The sequence below is a fragment of the Mesoplodon mirus genome (assembly GCF_964341445.2).
Source record: "Mesoplodon mirus genome assembly, chromosome: 12".
In the NCBI taxonomy this organism is placed as follows: Eukaryota; Metazoa; Chordata; class Mammalia; order Artiodactyla; family Ziphiidae; genus Mesoplodon; species Mesoplodon mirus.
Window position 1 is genome coordinate 14484973 of NC_138988.1, and position 17420 is coordinate 14502392.

Consider the following 17420-nt stretch of genomic DNA (forward strand, 5'->3'; position numbering starts at 1 on the left):
CTAGAGCAGACCCACTTGTCCCTGGATGACTTTTGGGGACACAGTCTGCTTACCTGCCAGATACTACCCACCACTTTACAGAAATAAACTTTTATCCTGTTGGAGTCATTGCATTTTTTAGGTCTTTTGATCACAGCAGTTTACTGCTTACTCAAATTTTCAAAAGCTCACCTATAATATAATGAACCTACAGATCTGGAGAAATTGACAGGTGATGTGCAAAATGCAAGTACATTTTTTGGCTTATGGCATCATGCAAATAATTGATTATATTCATATCAATCCTGCAAGTTAGGTTTCATATTCTTATTATATAGACAGGAAAGTTAAACTCAAAGTGTTTCAATAAATTGCTTAATTCACTGAGATGTTAAGGGATCCAGGATTTAAATACAAGCCCAACTTCAAAGATCCCATTGTTTTTAAGACTTCATGTTACAGGTTTATATCTCTAACTGTTTCAGTACCTTGAGCATCAGCACCATGTCTTTTACTTTTTACTTTCTGGAGTGCCTAACACGAGGCCTCACACATGGTTGGAACTCATTAAATATTCATTTATTTCCTTAGAATACAGGCCTTAACAGTCCAACTAGAGAATTCACTTCCTTCCATAAAATTCAGTAATGAGACATGAGCCCGAAGAGACTTAATTTCATTTCAGAGAATCTATATCCAACACCACATCACTATATATTACAAATCATGGCCTATTTGCAAAATGAGGCTCTGTTCTAATGGATCTGAACCCTCAGCTTTTTTCATTTTGCTCAGATTTGTAAATCGGCATGCAAGTAAACAAATAACTTTCAATAACCTACATAGTTGCACTGTTTATTTGTATTGTTTTTATTTTAACCAGGCTGCCTCAATCCCAAGGATCACATAAACAATGAAATCAGCATTTCTCCAAATCACTCACTCAGCAAAAATAATTAAATAAATGCTCCTCACCTTTGAATAATAGCTATTTTCAAGAGTAAATAATTTACATACTTATTATTAATATCCAACTACTGTGTTGACTGGAAATATTATGATTCCAGGTGGAACTGAAAACCTCTCAGTATTAGATTCTGCATGTTTACCTATCTTGACACCTCTTTCTTTCATTAGTATTCATGCAGCCTTGCAATGGAGAAATAAGGTAATGAAAATTCAGCCTGAATCAGATCTGTATTTACATGGGCAGGCATGGACACAGAAGTTCATTTTGGCTGAACCCATGAGCTCTCTGATTTGTCTCCTTATTAATATTTTCCTTGTAATCATTAATATACTTTTATTGCATCCTGGGAACAGTGTGGGAGTTAAACATAAACACTGTCATTAAATAAACTGAAGCATGTGGTTCAGCTTCCCTGCTACTGTACAGATGGCAGGAGAAAACACAGAAATAGATGTATAAATTGTACCTGTGCAGTCATACCTCCTTCTTTCTGCCAGTATCATGACTTATCAACAGTTCACAGTTGGATATGCAGGGGACTGTCTTCAATAACACACAGTGTATTAGCATATCCTTTACTCCCAATTACTAAAAACACTAACAAAAAGGTGTCCAGTTAACAACACATGCAGGAAACAAACGACTGCTCATACTGTTTGAACACAGAAGGAGAATGCCTCTAATATTAATTCTTTCATTTCTCCATTCACAAAAATGGAGTTGTTTTTCCCACTTACACAAAGGGTGTCAAATTTCGTTTGATAAATAACATGAGTGGTGTACAAGAAACTAAATATATTAAGTTCCAAAGAATAATTATAATCAATCGGTATCTTTTAAATTTGAATTGTAGCATGATACTGTGCTGGTGTTAAACAAATACCAATGTTTTATCCTCTTAGACCAAAGATAAGCTCAGAATCATATAGAATAACTACTCTAATAAGAACAGTCACCAACTGACTTAAACCTAGCTTATTTTATGAATGAGATCAAGGCTACTCTCTTATGATTAGATCCCAGGAGGCAACAGATTATGTTTAACTCTAGCAAGCCACCTCCAAAATCCATGAACCCGATAAATTCAGCATAATATTTGAGAATACATAAATCCCAAGGAATATTATCAGTATATCAATTTAAAAACAATAATATAAAATAATTAATATTATTGAGCACTTTTACGTCAGGTACTCTTCATTGTGATTTACATGTACTCAGATTTGCTCGTATGATCAAATGATCAAAGGTGACACAAGTTATGTGTCACATGGGCATAAATCACATGTCCATTTCACGGTGATGAAATCAAGGCACAGAGACCTTCACTGCTTTTCCCAGAGCTGGTAAGTGATGGAACCACAATTCAGACCCAAATAGTCTGCTTCTGGGATTTGTGTTCTCATTCGCTCTTACATTATCCTTCTAGATAGTCTGCATCTACTAGTGATTTCAATGATAGTTACCATCCTCAAATATGACAAAGAACATATGCCCATAGTTACTCATAATCTATTACAAATTTCAATTGTTGTGCAGATAATCATTGAGAACATTAGCAACTGTACAAAAGAGAGAGATGCTGTGAGAGCAAGGATGAGATTCAGAGATGCATTTTTCAGTATACACTGGATTTAGTGAAACAGACAGAAAACTATTTGGTTAGGACATTGAACGGGGAGTAAACTACATTAGAAGAAAAAAAGTTTTAGATTAAATGCATTTTGGATGTGTGAAATTTTGACAGCAGATGAGGAGGCCTTACTTCCTACTGATGGGGTCAATGATAACGATGTAATCCACAAAGCACATGAAAAGTAAACCAGGGTACCAAAAAAGAATTTACTTCTATCCTTGACCCATAACGGCCTTTCAAAAACATGAAAGTGGGAGGGAGGGAGGGAGGGAGGAAGAAAAAGAATGCAAGTTAAGGAGACTGTAGAATAAACAGAAAACCAAATTGTTGTTGTTTAGTAAAGAATATATTTACACTTCAGAGGGACTTCCCTGGTGGTCCAGTGGTTAAGAATCCATCTTGCAATGTAGGGGACGCGGGTTCCATCCAGTCGGGAACTAAGCGTCCACGTGCCGCAACTACTGAGCCTGTGAGTGCCGCCACAACTAGAGAGAAGCCCATGAGCCACAACAAAGACCCAACACAGCCAGAAAATAAATAAATATTAAAAAATAGATTTACACTTCATTGCAGTGGGTTGATCTAAATGCAGACGTCTCAGTAAAATAAAGTTTAAAAATATTACTCAAAGGCTTCAGAAGTACCTATTTCCATGATTTATGTTTTGTATACACTGATCAATCTATTCTATTCACATACTTAATAAAAGTAATCACAATGTAACTTACAGTGGGAATGGTATGAGACAGGTACCTTTCTAGCCTACTGTTTTCTGGTATATTTCCACTTTTGCTTTGGATGAAATATTTGAAAGAGTTTGAACAGCAAAATTGTTTAAAAAATCTGTGTCCGTATTTGTATTCAGAAATATGTATTTTTATGCTTTTAATGTGTATCTATATGTATATATGTATATGATATATGTCATATGTGTTATAAAGAATCTTATTACAATAAAAAGAGCTTACTCTCATTTACTGTTGATTCTAGTTGTTTTCTTACCTGAGACCAGGACGATGAGCAAAAAGTTTAAATCAGGAACAACCAAACAGGACTGGGTAGATAAGAAATATATGTAGCATTTGTAAACTCTGTTTTGAGATACACTTTTCCTTTCTGAAATCAGAAAATGTTTTGTTGACTTCCCTTATCTTGTTTCATGACCACTGCTTACCCTGATTCTTATCTACAAGAGTATTTCTATGAAGCACACAATGGACATCCAGCTATTTTTCATTCATTTTGGCCACGGAGGTCCAACAGGGAAAGTTGCATAAAATGGAAGAAAAAAACCACTGGTTTTAGAATCAGACCATCTGGAAATAAAGTTCCAAATGGAACAATTACTAGCTGGGTAATTTTTGTAAGTTACTTACAATATCTGAACTTCAGTTCCTCTTATATGAAATGGTAACACTCTACGCCCTATTATTATTGTTAGAATTCTCTGACATAAAGTATGTGGAAGAAAAAAAAGCCTTTTTCAGACAGATGATGTTTAATAAATACCCACTGACCAATATCCAAACTAAATAACTCTTTGTAAAAGATGGTGAACTTCGTCTAGTTGGCTGTTTCCAGTTATCAAACTGTTGGAAAACTTTTCATATTGAAACCCTAGGGTCTGTTGTGAAGATGTAATGTACTGTATTCTCTTATTCCTCTTGTGGGTGTCTGTCTCTAGTGTACTGATTGTGATATCAGATATACTGCTCCCTTCATGCCTTTTCATCCTCATAGGTCTCGGTTCACCCTAACACAGGAATTTCATTGGGTTGCTCTTTTCTTTGCTACTCTCCCTTGTTTGCCAATTACTTTTAACTTTCACTTTCTCTTAAAAATTTTAAATCACATGCTTGATTCCCTATTGCTCTATACTAGGCCTTCAGTAGGGCTGCTATCCAGTGTCTAAATGAAGACTGAACAGTTAAATAAACATTATTGAGAGCTTCACATTTAAAACCACTCTTAGGAACACAACAGCAGAAATGCTTTGGCTACATGGCATAAAACAAAAACAATGTTGGAATAAATGTAGAAAAACAAAACTTTAAGATCAAAAGCTCCCCTTATAATAAACAAGGTACAAGCAAAACCAAAAGAGAATAGTGAATGACAAAAACACATTTTTTAAAAAGGAAAAGAGAAATAAAAGAAAAATTGAAACTGCTTAATAGCAAATGGCTTTTTAGAAATGGTACTCTCTTAGGGCATGTTTGTGTGCATTCTCTGCCAGACTTCAAAACGCAGCATATACTTTTTTATGCTTTTGAAGTTAGATCAGTGTTCAGGGATGGTTAGAGTGCGGCCACAAGCAAAACTGCCACTTTGTTGTTGATTAAAAAATAAGTGTAGGAGGACACAAAGGTGCATCCCATTAAAGTAGCTGGGAAAATCTGTGTCATTGAATAATTTTATAGAGGTCCTCTTGGCTCCACTCTACTGAAGCAAAAGACATAAGCAATTAAACATGACACCTTGTACTGTAGTCATAAAGGCCAAGGATACAATTTTAAATTATTAAAACAAAACACATATGGACCACCATTACAGTTGGCTAGAGGTCCTGATGAACCTTCCTCCTACTTTCCACCAAAATGCCTTTGAAGGTTCTAGAAAAGATGAACACAAAAGCATCTTGGAAATAAAGGTATGACAGGCTCCCTAGAAAGAATTCCCAGAAAGAATTCAGACCTATGACCTATGAAATTTAACAGAAAAATATCAAAGGTGAGACCTCTGAAATATATATCCAGAAGCAGAGGAACTTTGATCATTTGAAAGTTGTGGGGAAAATTTTTGGATCTGGCTCATTTACATAATACATTGGCTCACTTATGCAATGCATATTGAGACCTACTATGTGCCAGGCACTTCCTAGGCACTGGAATAGAACAGGTGATGTCCCTGTTTTGAGAGAGCTTGCATTCTGGTGAAGGGTGTCAGGAAATGAATAGATTGATCTTGTGTCAGTGCTTTGTGGAAACATAAAACAAAAGGAGCAGATATAGCTGTTCCAGTGAGAGTCATTTAATCCCCTAAATATTGCTCCAGAACCCAATTGGTTCAGTGATCACTGATTCTTAACTTGGAAATTTTTAGTGTGTTAGTCCATGTAACATTGTCCCCATTTTCACTGCAGTGCTCTCCCAAGCCTGATCTGCAGAGATTCTCTGTTCTCTTTTGTCTATCAGAATCCCATTCTTTTTGTTTGAAATTATTCTTTTGGTTTTCCATATGTTAATAAAAACTTCATACCCTCTACCACCCCTGCCCAGTCAGCAGGTATTAATGCTCCTTAAATGGAGAGTGGGGGAGGGAAGGGACTGGGGGGAGAGAGAGCTTACAGGTCCCATTTACCCTCTGATACACAAAGAGCTGATTTTTGTTGTTGTTTTTAAGGAAGGTCACTTTAAAAAAAAATTGAAGTATAGTTGTTTTACAATGTTGTGTTAATTTCTGCTGTACAGCAAAGTGATTCAGTTATATTTTATACATATATATATATACTTTCTTTTTTCATATTCTTTTCCATTATGGTTTATCACAGGATATTGTATGTAGTTCCCTGTGCTCTACAGTAGGACCTTGTTTATCCATTCTATATATACTAGCTTACATCTGCTAACCCCAACCTCCCACTTCATCTAAAGAGAGCTGATTTTTATTGTCTTACTTTTTAAGTTTCAATACAAAGTTAAAAAAATTAAAATATACTTCTTTGATAATCAGAAAATATATTTGAATATTTTAATAATGATTATTTAAAATTTCATGTATATTTCACAGATATTTGTTCTTATTTCCAGAAGTAAAGCAAAGGACAAACAGTGGGTACGGTCTTCTAACAGTTTTTCCTGAAAAATAACATTTGTAAAATATTTCAAATAAAAAATGAAAGCTATGCAAAAATATAAGGCCATGTAATCTATATATTGATAGAAACAGCTGCTAAATAAACACGATACAATATTAGAACTTGATAATAGTAAAAAATGCAAAGTAAAACAAGAAAATTCCATTTTAGAGCTTAAATGATCAAAATGCATCCTCTAATTTTTACCTTGACTATCCTATTTGTGACGCTTGTAAAGCTACATACTGTTGATTGGAAGTGAAGTTTAATACAACATTTTGAGAAAGCAACATCATTCAAATATTTATACCTTCAATACTATAATTCTATTTTTAATTTTTTCCAAAATAAATATTTTGAAAATAAAAAGCAATTAAATATATAAAATACTTGTCACTATATTTGTAAGAATAAATAGACATATAACTACCATAGAATTGCTTGGTAAAAAAAAATTCATGATGTTTCACTTCATGGAATAAGAGGTAGCTATTAAAATAACTATTTAGACTATACAGTAACATGGAAAATGTTTACAATAAATTAACAGGCAAAATTAACTGTATTTATGTATGTACGCATATATATGTACTTATATATATACACACATAAATTTTAGGTGAACACAGTGCATAAAAACAAAAAGACTAAGGATAAAATGTGAAAATAATTTGACTTCCAAGAGTACCAGAATTATGGGTGACTTTTCATTCAATGATTGCCTATTATTCCTGTTACTGTATCCTTACAATGTTGGTATAATTATAGTTTATTAAAATGATAAAACAATGCCAATCTATTCTAGTTTCAGAGCCTTTGCTCACTATTTTCTCTCTTGGACTCCTCATCCTCCAGATACCCACTTGGCTTTCTTGTTCATTTTTTTCAGATCTTTAAATGTCATCTTCCTAGTGGGGCCTACCCTGGCCACCTTTTTTACAATTACAAATCTCGCTACCTGCCAACTGTTCTTACTTCCACCTTCCTTTTTAAAGTTTCTCCTTAACACTTATTACTATATAACATATTATCCCTTTCATTTGTTTACCAGGCCTATTTTCTCTCTTCCGTGCAAGAATATAAGATAAAGTCCATACTTCTTAACCGAAAAAATAGGCTCTCTGTAATGTGTTCTCAGTCTACTCCTCCAGCTATATCTATCCTTAAAGGCTTTCTTACATTGTCCACTCTGGTCACATATTGTTGGACAGCTTCAAAAAATAATATGGTTTGAATGCAAAAATAGATAGATGGATAGATATTTGCTAGAATACATATAATATATGTATTCATATAATATACATATACATATAATAAGATGCTAACTGTTGAATCTAGTTGGTAAATATACATTTGTTGTATTTTTTTAATCAGCTTTGTAAGTTTGAAATTTTTCTTATGAAATGCTGGGAAACATGCCATCAAACAAGTAAATGTCATTTAGGGAATGTATTTTGACTTGATCTGAACAATAACAATATTGTTTTAGATAAAACAGGGAAATATGAACATTGAAGTGATATTAGCTGATATTAAGTAAATAGTGCTATTAACTTTTTAAAGCATGATAGTTTAATAGGTATTGTGATTTTTTTTAAAGGATTCATATTTTAGACAAAGATATTGAAATTTTTTAATGGGTGAAGTGCTATTGTTTCCAGGATTTTCTTTGAAATAGGAAGCAAAAGTTGAGGGAAGAATAGAGGTAAAAAATAAAACAAGAGTTTGCCATACATCGATAACTGATGGAGTCGGATGATGGGTTCCTAGGGGTTTAACATGTGATTTTGTGTTCATTTGAAAGCTTCCATAATAAAAGCTTGAACAGTATTCCACATCTCTCTCATTTATCATACCACATGGAATCATATTTAATTTTACCTCTTTTGCTGGACCACAAGTACAGCTATTGTATCTCCAGTTCCTAGTATAGTGCCAAGAAGGATGAAGTAGGTGTTCAATGAATAGTTGTCAATTATTGAATGTGAAATATCAAGAATAATATAGTGTACAAATATTAAATTTCTAGTAGAACTACTTTAAAATTTTCATTATTCTTTCATTAAGTAACACAGATGGAAGTCAGCTTCGCTAATTACCACCATCTGGCTATTTATAATCCTTAGAATTATATGTGAGTGTAAATAATATGTTAAGAACAATTATATAAGGTTCTTAACCTCTAGTCCACTACTTTTTCTAATCATCCTCTCTTTCACTTCATAACCACTGTGGTAGCTCTCACAACATATCCTTAGTAATAATCCATTAAGTGGTTGTCTCTATTTCTCTTGATACAATTAATTTGTTTCTCATGCTTTGCTCTTCTTCCCACCTGCTAGCTTAGTGGGTATGCACTGTTGAATTGCACTGAGAAAGTCAGAGCTAAGAGAACTGCAGACTCCTTCCCTCAAAAGCTACAAATGAACAATTATCCCTCTACTTCCTAGATCTTAAGCTGGTGCCAAAGATCATAGGAAAAATAGTTATGTTGACTCTCAGAACATTGGTTCCTGATAGAGAGTTGCTGCTACAGGCACAGGTTAAATGGTGTGTCTTTATTATGCATCTGACTCTTGCTACCCTCTGAGTTTTGGTATACCTTCTGCCCAGTACATAAGTGAAGCTTGGAAAGAATCCATGCCTGAGTAGCTCTAGGGAAGCAAATATAAAGCAAATTGTGCAACTGTGTCAACTCTAATGCTATTGCATAAGCAAATTACATTAGTAAGCCATGAGCTCTCTGAGGTGTACAGTTGGCTGACAGAAGAGAATGACTTTTTTTCAGAATCAAAGGCAGCTCATAAACTTTTCTTTAAGCCTGTGTGGTTCGAATGGAAAATTCTAATATTAATCTTTTTGGAGGAAAGAAAGTTGTTTAAATCTCTTGTGTAACAAACAAATTTACAACATGTAATGTATGCTGCAAAGTATGTTATTTCACTTTTAATTACACATTTAATCATTTGCCTCACATATGCAATTTTCTAATACATATAACTTCAGTCCCTCAAAGTAAATCAGGATTTAACTTCATAATGCTGCAAACTAGAAATTATTGAACCAGATGATTAATGAAAAGCACGTAGTGAAAGTCAACAGAAAACCTTTAGGACCTTCCTTATATTCAGAGGAATGATTCTGAAATGAGTTCTACTCTGAAAACCTTTATAAATCTCTAGTGAACAAACAATTGAGATTTTCACTTGATTGCTGGCACATTTTAGAGACTTATGGAGTGAAATGTGTAGTCTGTTTTCCCAACTGAGCAATTCATAAAAATGTTCCTTTTACTATCTCCCCTCCAAAGAAACCCCAGAAAGAGGAGGTAAATATTTTTAGTAAATTACAGCTGGGAAAAATCTGTCCTGAAAAATATAACCCTTTCATCTACATCTTTTTTTTTTTTTTTTTTTTGCTGTACGCGGGCCTCTCACTGTTGTGGCCTCTCCCGTTGCGGAGCACAGGCTCCGGACGCACAGGCTCAGCGGCCATGGCCCACGGGCCCAGCCGCTCCGCGGCATATGGGATCCTCCCAGACTGGGGCACGAACCCGTATCCCCTGCATCGGCAGGCGGACTCCCAACCACTGCGCCACCAGGGAGGCCCTACATCTTTAATTAACAATATTTAACACCCAGAGAGTCTATATACTTTATTATATGTTGTTATATTTTCCTCATTCTAAAAGTGGAACTAGTCATGTATATACTCACAAAAATTTTAAAATGTATCCCATCCATCATCTGGCTCTTATCAGATGACCAAACATTTTGGATCAAGCAGGAAAATATCAATATGACTGATTAAATTTGTATTTGTAATCAATGTTTGATACTTCATAAATACAACTATACATGATCTTATGCTTGCTATAGATACACTATATACATATATGCACAACGAAATGAATTCTTGTAATTAGGTCAAATACAATTTAAAGAAAAATATTTTTTTCTTACAGAGAGAAAGCAATTTAATATTTTTTGAATTTAATATAAGAAGCAAGAACATAAAGGCAATCGGAATGGAAGAAAGTTCGTTACTAGTATTAAGGAGAAGAAAAATATATTATCATACATTGAACTTCATGTGTTTAAAGACAAGACAAGCTCTTGATGACTGGGTTTGCAAACAGAATATGACTATGTTAATTTTGAAATTGCATATATTAGATTTAGTTAACAAGAGTTTTTTGGTGTGGGGAAGAATATTTGATTTTGTATTCTATTATTCCATAGATTATTTATTCCCCAACTTTCAAAGACTTTGAATCCATTGGTAAAAACCATTGGTAGATGGACACTAATTTATTCATTAGTTTATCAGCAAAAAAAAAAAAGGAATTAACACAAACAAGGCTGTAGTATCTCAGGCTTTAAATCTATGAGTGCATGTAAGATATTATGATCACTAAAGTAAGATTCTCATCTGGAACCTTCTGTGACACTGAATTGAGCAAATTTCAAACTTATTTAAGGAGAGTGCAGAAGTACAAGTCTAGTTTGTCACTTTCCTGTCATAATTTCAGGCTGAGATTAAGAATTTAACTTTCCTCTGAAGTAAGAGAAGGCACCAAGTTTAATCATGTTTGCAGGAAAACAAAGTCAGAAAAGAAGGGAAGGAACGTGGCATTACAGAACACAAAAAATGCTTTATAAAATCTACAAAGTAATAAGTATTATCTAAAATACTATTTATTTGTTTTTAATTTCAGTATAGTTGATTTACAATATTATACTAGTTTCAGGTGCATAACATAGTGATTCAGTATTTTTATAGATTATACTCCATTTAAAGTTATTACAAAATAATGGCTATATTTCCATGTCCTGTACAATATATCCTTGTTGTTTATTTATTTTATACCTAGTACTCTGTGTCTCTTAATTCCATACCTCTATCCCACCCCTCCCGCCTTTCCTCTCCCCACTGGTAACCACTAGTTCCTTCTCTATATCTGTGAGTCTGTTTTTGTTTTGTTATATATATTTATTATGTTTTTAGATTCCACATATAAGTGATAAGATAGAGTATCTGTCTTTCTCTAACTTATTTAACTAACCATAATACTCTCTAGGTCCATCCAAATGGCAGAACATCATTCTTTTTTAGGGCTGAGTAATATTCCATTGTAGATATATAGCATAACTTCTTTATCTATTCATCTATTGATGGGCACTTCCATATCTTGGCAATTGTAAATAATGCTACTACGAACACTGGGGTTCATGAATCTTTTCAAATTAGTGTTTTTGTTTTCTTTAGATATATACCCAGCAGTGGAATTGCTAGATCATATGGTAGTTCTATTTTTAGTTTTTTGAGAACCTCCATACTGTTTTCCACAGTGGCTGCAACAATTTACAATCCCACCAACCAGGTACTAAGGGTCTTTTTTCTATATATCCTTGCCAACATTTGTTATTTCTAGACTTTTTGATGATAGTCATTTTGACAGGTGTGAAGTGATATCTTGTGGTTTTCATTTGCATTTCTCTGATGATTAGCGATGCTGAGCATCTTTTTTACATTGGCCTATTGGTCATCCGTATATCTTCTTTGGAAAAATGTCTATTCAGTTTTTCTGCCCTTTTTTTTTTTTTTTTTTTTTTTTTTTGCGGTATGCGGGCCTCTCACTGCTGTGGCCTCTCCCGTTGCGGAGCACAGGCTCCGGACGCGCAGGCTCAGCGGCCACGGCTCACGGGCCCAGCCGCTCCGCGGCATATGGGATCCTCCCAGACCGGGGCACGAACCCGTATCCCCTGCATCGGCAGGCGGACTCTCAACCACTGCGCCACCAGGGAGGCCCTCTGCCCATTTTTTAATTGGGCTTTTTGTCTTTTTGATATTGACTTGTATACTTTTTTACATTTTGGGGGGATATTAACACATTATCAGTCATATCATTTGCAAATATTTTTCCCATTAAGTAGGTTGTCTTTTTGTTTACAATATTATTTAAAAGGGATTAATATTATTTTTTAAAACTTTAATACTTTAATACAGGTATATGTGTAAATATAAGCTATAATCTCTATATTGTGATATGCCTATGAGCAATTTGTAAGTATAGCTCTTTCTAAACATGAAATTGTTTAATTGTTTAATTTCTGAGTTTAATTATATTGAGTAAGTCATTGCTAAAGTAAAGTAAACCCAAAAACAATTTAAAGTGTAAAAAGAAAATAGTGCTTTAACCATTTAACCTAGTAATTATTTTGCTTTTTTGTCTGAGCAGGTATTTTTAAAACTGGAGAGAATATTAAAAGATGTAAAATATGACAGAGAGAGACAGAGTTACAGGAGAGAGCAAGAAAGAAGTATATAATGTCTGAAGGTAATGTTATATCATTTCTGGTTTGATATCATACTTTGTAATGCCTTTCTAACTCCAAGGGACCATGACTTTCTGAATTTTTGATGGTATCATTAAACAGCTGTGCAACACTCATTCTGGAACAAAAACGCTCAGGCAGGAACACTGAAATTAACTGTGGAGAATACAAATTAGCTAACAGATTTATTCCTCATACTGACATAATAAACAAATATTGATGGCTTCCTGTGGTATAATACGTTCTTATTCATTGCTTCACAACTCACTCATAGCTTCTTCATTTTCTCTTCAATGCTTCTAAATGGGTGATTCATCCTACACTTCTCGAAATATTAGTCTGTTTACAGTCTTCATATAGCTAACAGATTGTACATCATTAAAGTAGCTCAGTGATGGCTTTCACTGTAGATTGTTCTTCTCTTTCAATTTATTTGCTTTTTTTTCTTTTGAAAGTTTAAAAAAACAGAGGAAAGTAAATGGCATATTTTTATTTAGTAATAAAGTTTTGATTGTACATAGTAGTATTGTGTTTTTAATAACTTTCAGCTTTCCAAATATATCTAAGCATAGCTAAAATACAAATTAGTCAAAGCAAAAATCCATAACCAAAATAAGTATCTTTTCTTTCTTTTTTACATAGTATCTTAATCCTTACCCAGTTGTATAGTCAATTTGAATGGAAATCATAAGAGCTCTGTCCATCTTTCTATTTACAGTAATGTTGGGACTGAGAAAAATGCTACTATTCTACTTAGGATTTTTCTTTTTTTTTTGGTATGGATGACGTTTTCACATTTCTATGAAAAAGGCTCAGCACTAGAAATATTTTTTACATTGGTCATACCTGATTATATTCCATAGTTTATTTAAGTCAGAACTACTCTTTTGAGTAGTAGGTAGTATTGGTAGGCACACCATAAAGGGATAAAATGACACCAGAAAAGGATAAAGTTACATACCCCAAATTGTAGAATATACCAGAGTGAGCAACTACACAAAACTTAAGAGTGCACCCACATAAATTCTGCTAGGTACATACTATCAGTATTTTAGAATGCTGAATACAGGCATCTTGAAATGGAAAACCCACCTCTCACACCCTTGTTTCTCAGTTATTTATTGGATGAACATGGATCAATGCCATTGTTTGCTATTAAATTTGTATTCTTTATAGATTCCACACTGGAATCACAAGCAAATCTGTCCATTAACGATAATGGACATTGAATATAAATAACTGCATTCATGATGTAATGCGTCCCTAAGTAGTGTTTAAACTATTGTATTGTCAAAAAATCTCATTCTACAGCATTGCTGGGTCTAAATCCTGGTTAAAATGTATTGTGTCTTGGAAAAAAAGTGACAAGATTAGGCCTGAGACAGTAAAGGGCATGTCAATCACAATGTAGTTGGAACTAATAAAGTTCCTACAATAATGTAAGCATGAACTTTACAAAGCATTTCACTTGCTTGCAATACAGTATTCTCCTCACTGCAATACCAGGATTTCAGCTTGATGATACAGGAACATCCCATTGAGCTAAATTTAGATGTTAGTAAATTTAGATGTTACAGTGGAGTGACATATATTATTAACTGTACATTGATAACAAGACACAGGAAAAAAATCAATTACAACCTCTTTGGAGAGAAGTTATCAGCATTTTTGAATCCAAATGCCTATATATCCCCTGTCATGTACGCCAAGAAATAACAATAAATAATAAGATAACGGATACATTATTTATGTAGGTAATAGTTTTGTAATAATCTAAAGGTGGCATCTGAAATGATTTGATACCAGATATCCAAGGCCAACATTAAGGGGACAGCTATGCTCTGAGGATTGATAAGTGGTGTAATGGAAAGAAATAGATTTTGACTCAGACATCGTGGGCTTATGACCCAGATCTGCTACATACTATACCGTTTGACCTCAGGCAAGTCACGTAACCTCTGTGAGCTATGCAATTTCAACATTTGTAAAATGCAAAATAGAGCAATTTACAGGGTCATTGTATAAGGAAATATATTTGAAACCCATTGCAAACCGTGTGTGTGTGTGTGTGTGTGCATGTGTAATTTACTTATGTTATTAGAAAGAATCTTGTGTGTGTGTGTGTATAATTTAGTTACGTTATTAGAAAGAATCTTGACATAGATATATCTAATCATTGGTATCTTTGTCACATTCCCCCTTAGCATACATTTCTTCTTTTCTACAAAATACATCCTCCTTCTCATGTCAGTAAGAGATTAATGGGGAACAAAGGAGTAGGACATCACATAGAGCATTGTATACCACACAGAGATACTGTCTAAAATAGCATCTTATTGGGTTAATTATTTAACTTCTCTGCACCTTAATTTCCTTGTGTATGAATCATGAGAAAATATGATCATATATGGTTGCTGAACTGACTAAAAATAATATGCTATGATCACAGAGTAACCCCCCCAAAATAATTGGTAGTTATCATAATTTTGTGCTATAGTCTTGCTGGTTGGTAACTGATCACTGTTAAAATACATTAATGATCTCATGTCTGATGTACCTTCCACCATATTTGCATTCCTAGCATAGAAGGTATCAAGGTTAATTTTTTGTATGAGCTCATTCTTTTAAGGATAGTCTTGATCATAGCAACCAATGTTGTCACAGGCAGGTTGTGCCTATAACCATTCCCACCTCATCTCCTATAGTCTAGGTATCCTGTTAGACAGGTACTAGACTATCCAACTGCTATATAGGCTGACAGGTTCTACACATTTGCTAAACATCAAGATGTTTGGGTGCTATACTGCTTACTGCAATAATTACACTCTCAGCACACACACACATACTTTGCAAGACATGAATAAAGATCACAGCACTTCCAAATTGCATTCACATCGATAATTCGATTGTCCTTAAAATAACTCTTTTTTACAGATGAAGAAACTAATGCACAGAGGTATTAAGTAATTTGCTTAAGTCACATAACCGGTGAGGAAGAAAGCAAGATATAAGAACCAAATTATTTATCATTTAATTTTATTGCAATATGTTAAACATGTTACTAGAGCTTCTGAAAAGTCCTTAATATTTTAATATATATAAATGGTATATACTTTATTTACAGACAAATTGTGAAAAATCTAGATTTAGGGATAAAATAAAATTAAGTGGTTATATTCATTTTTTAAGGATTTTGAATGCAATTACTTTAGACTTTCTAAAACATTTAGATACATGTGTTTCAATATCTTTGCTACATGATTATGTATCACTATTGAGATTCCACATTAACTTTCAAATACCTTGTTTCTTCTTAAAGTGAAGAACATGTGTAATTTATAGGTTAAATGACTGTTTCAAACAAAACCAATTTATTCAACACACTGGTTGGTTTATGTACTCAAAGAGCTGAGTTTTCTCTGTTTAAAATGAGTAGCTGAGGGCTTCCCTGGTGGCACCGTGGTTAAGGATCTGCCTGCCAATGCAGGGGACACGGGTTTGAGCCCTGGTCCGGGAAGACCCCACATGCCGCGAAGCAACTAAGCCCGTGCATCGCAACTACTGAGCCCACACGCCACAACTATTGAGCCTGCACTCTAAAGCCCACAAGCCACAACTACTGAAGCCCATGCGCCTAGAGCCCATGCTCCGCAGCAAGAGAAGCCACCACAATGAGAAGCCCACGCACCGCAACGAAGAGTAGCCCCCGCTCACCGCAACTAGAGAAAGCCTGTGCGCAGCAATGAAAACCCAACGCAGACAAAGATAAATAAATAAAAATAAATACATTTATTAAAAAAATAAAAATAAAATGAGTAGCTGAAACTTGATTTATCATTTCTCATTGTTTCCTCCACATGTCCTATGTTCCAGGCACGATAGAGAATCTATTCTTTCTTGAATAAGGTTCACACATTCCTGCTGCTATATTTTTGCTCACTGTCACCTTCACACTCTGGAGTTCCCTAACCTACCCTTTTCTGTGCTCCTAGAAAGTATTACTAACCATCTTCATTTTCCCCCTGCTTGATCTCAGATACAGTATTAGAATAATTCTATGCAGCTACTTTCAATGTTTGTACTTAAAATATATTTGCCATCTCCTCCTCAGCCTTTTTCAACATCTCCCTTCAGCTGTTCCCTACAGCTGCCAAGCAGGGAGAAACAGGTTGTGTTTAAATGTCTATTTGTCCAGGTTCAAATCTACACCACCTCCCTCAGAAAGTCATTTCTGATTATTTGCTTACTTGCTTCTCACCTGCCCCTGCTTAAATCATTTCTTTTCTCTGCACTACGTAGCATTTGGTCTCTCAATGACAACATTTTTAAAAATCAGTTTTGTAGTATAACTATGATTTCATTTTGTATACTCCCTATGGATTTTAAAGAAGGCTCACTAACACCTCGTTGAACTCATCGTCAACGTGTCTAGGCTCCAAAGCTGTTATTCTCCCCTGTCTGAATTATTCCAAGTGCTTCCTAACTGGACCCTTTGTTCTGTCCTTGCACCATTGGGTTTTAATCACAGCAGCCAGAGTGATGTTTTAATCATAAGATTAATCATTTCCTTCCTTTGCTCAAAACTCTCCACTGGTTTCCCATCCACTTGGAGTAACAACCAAGATTCTCACAATGGCCTCC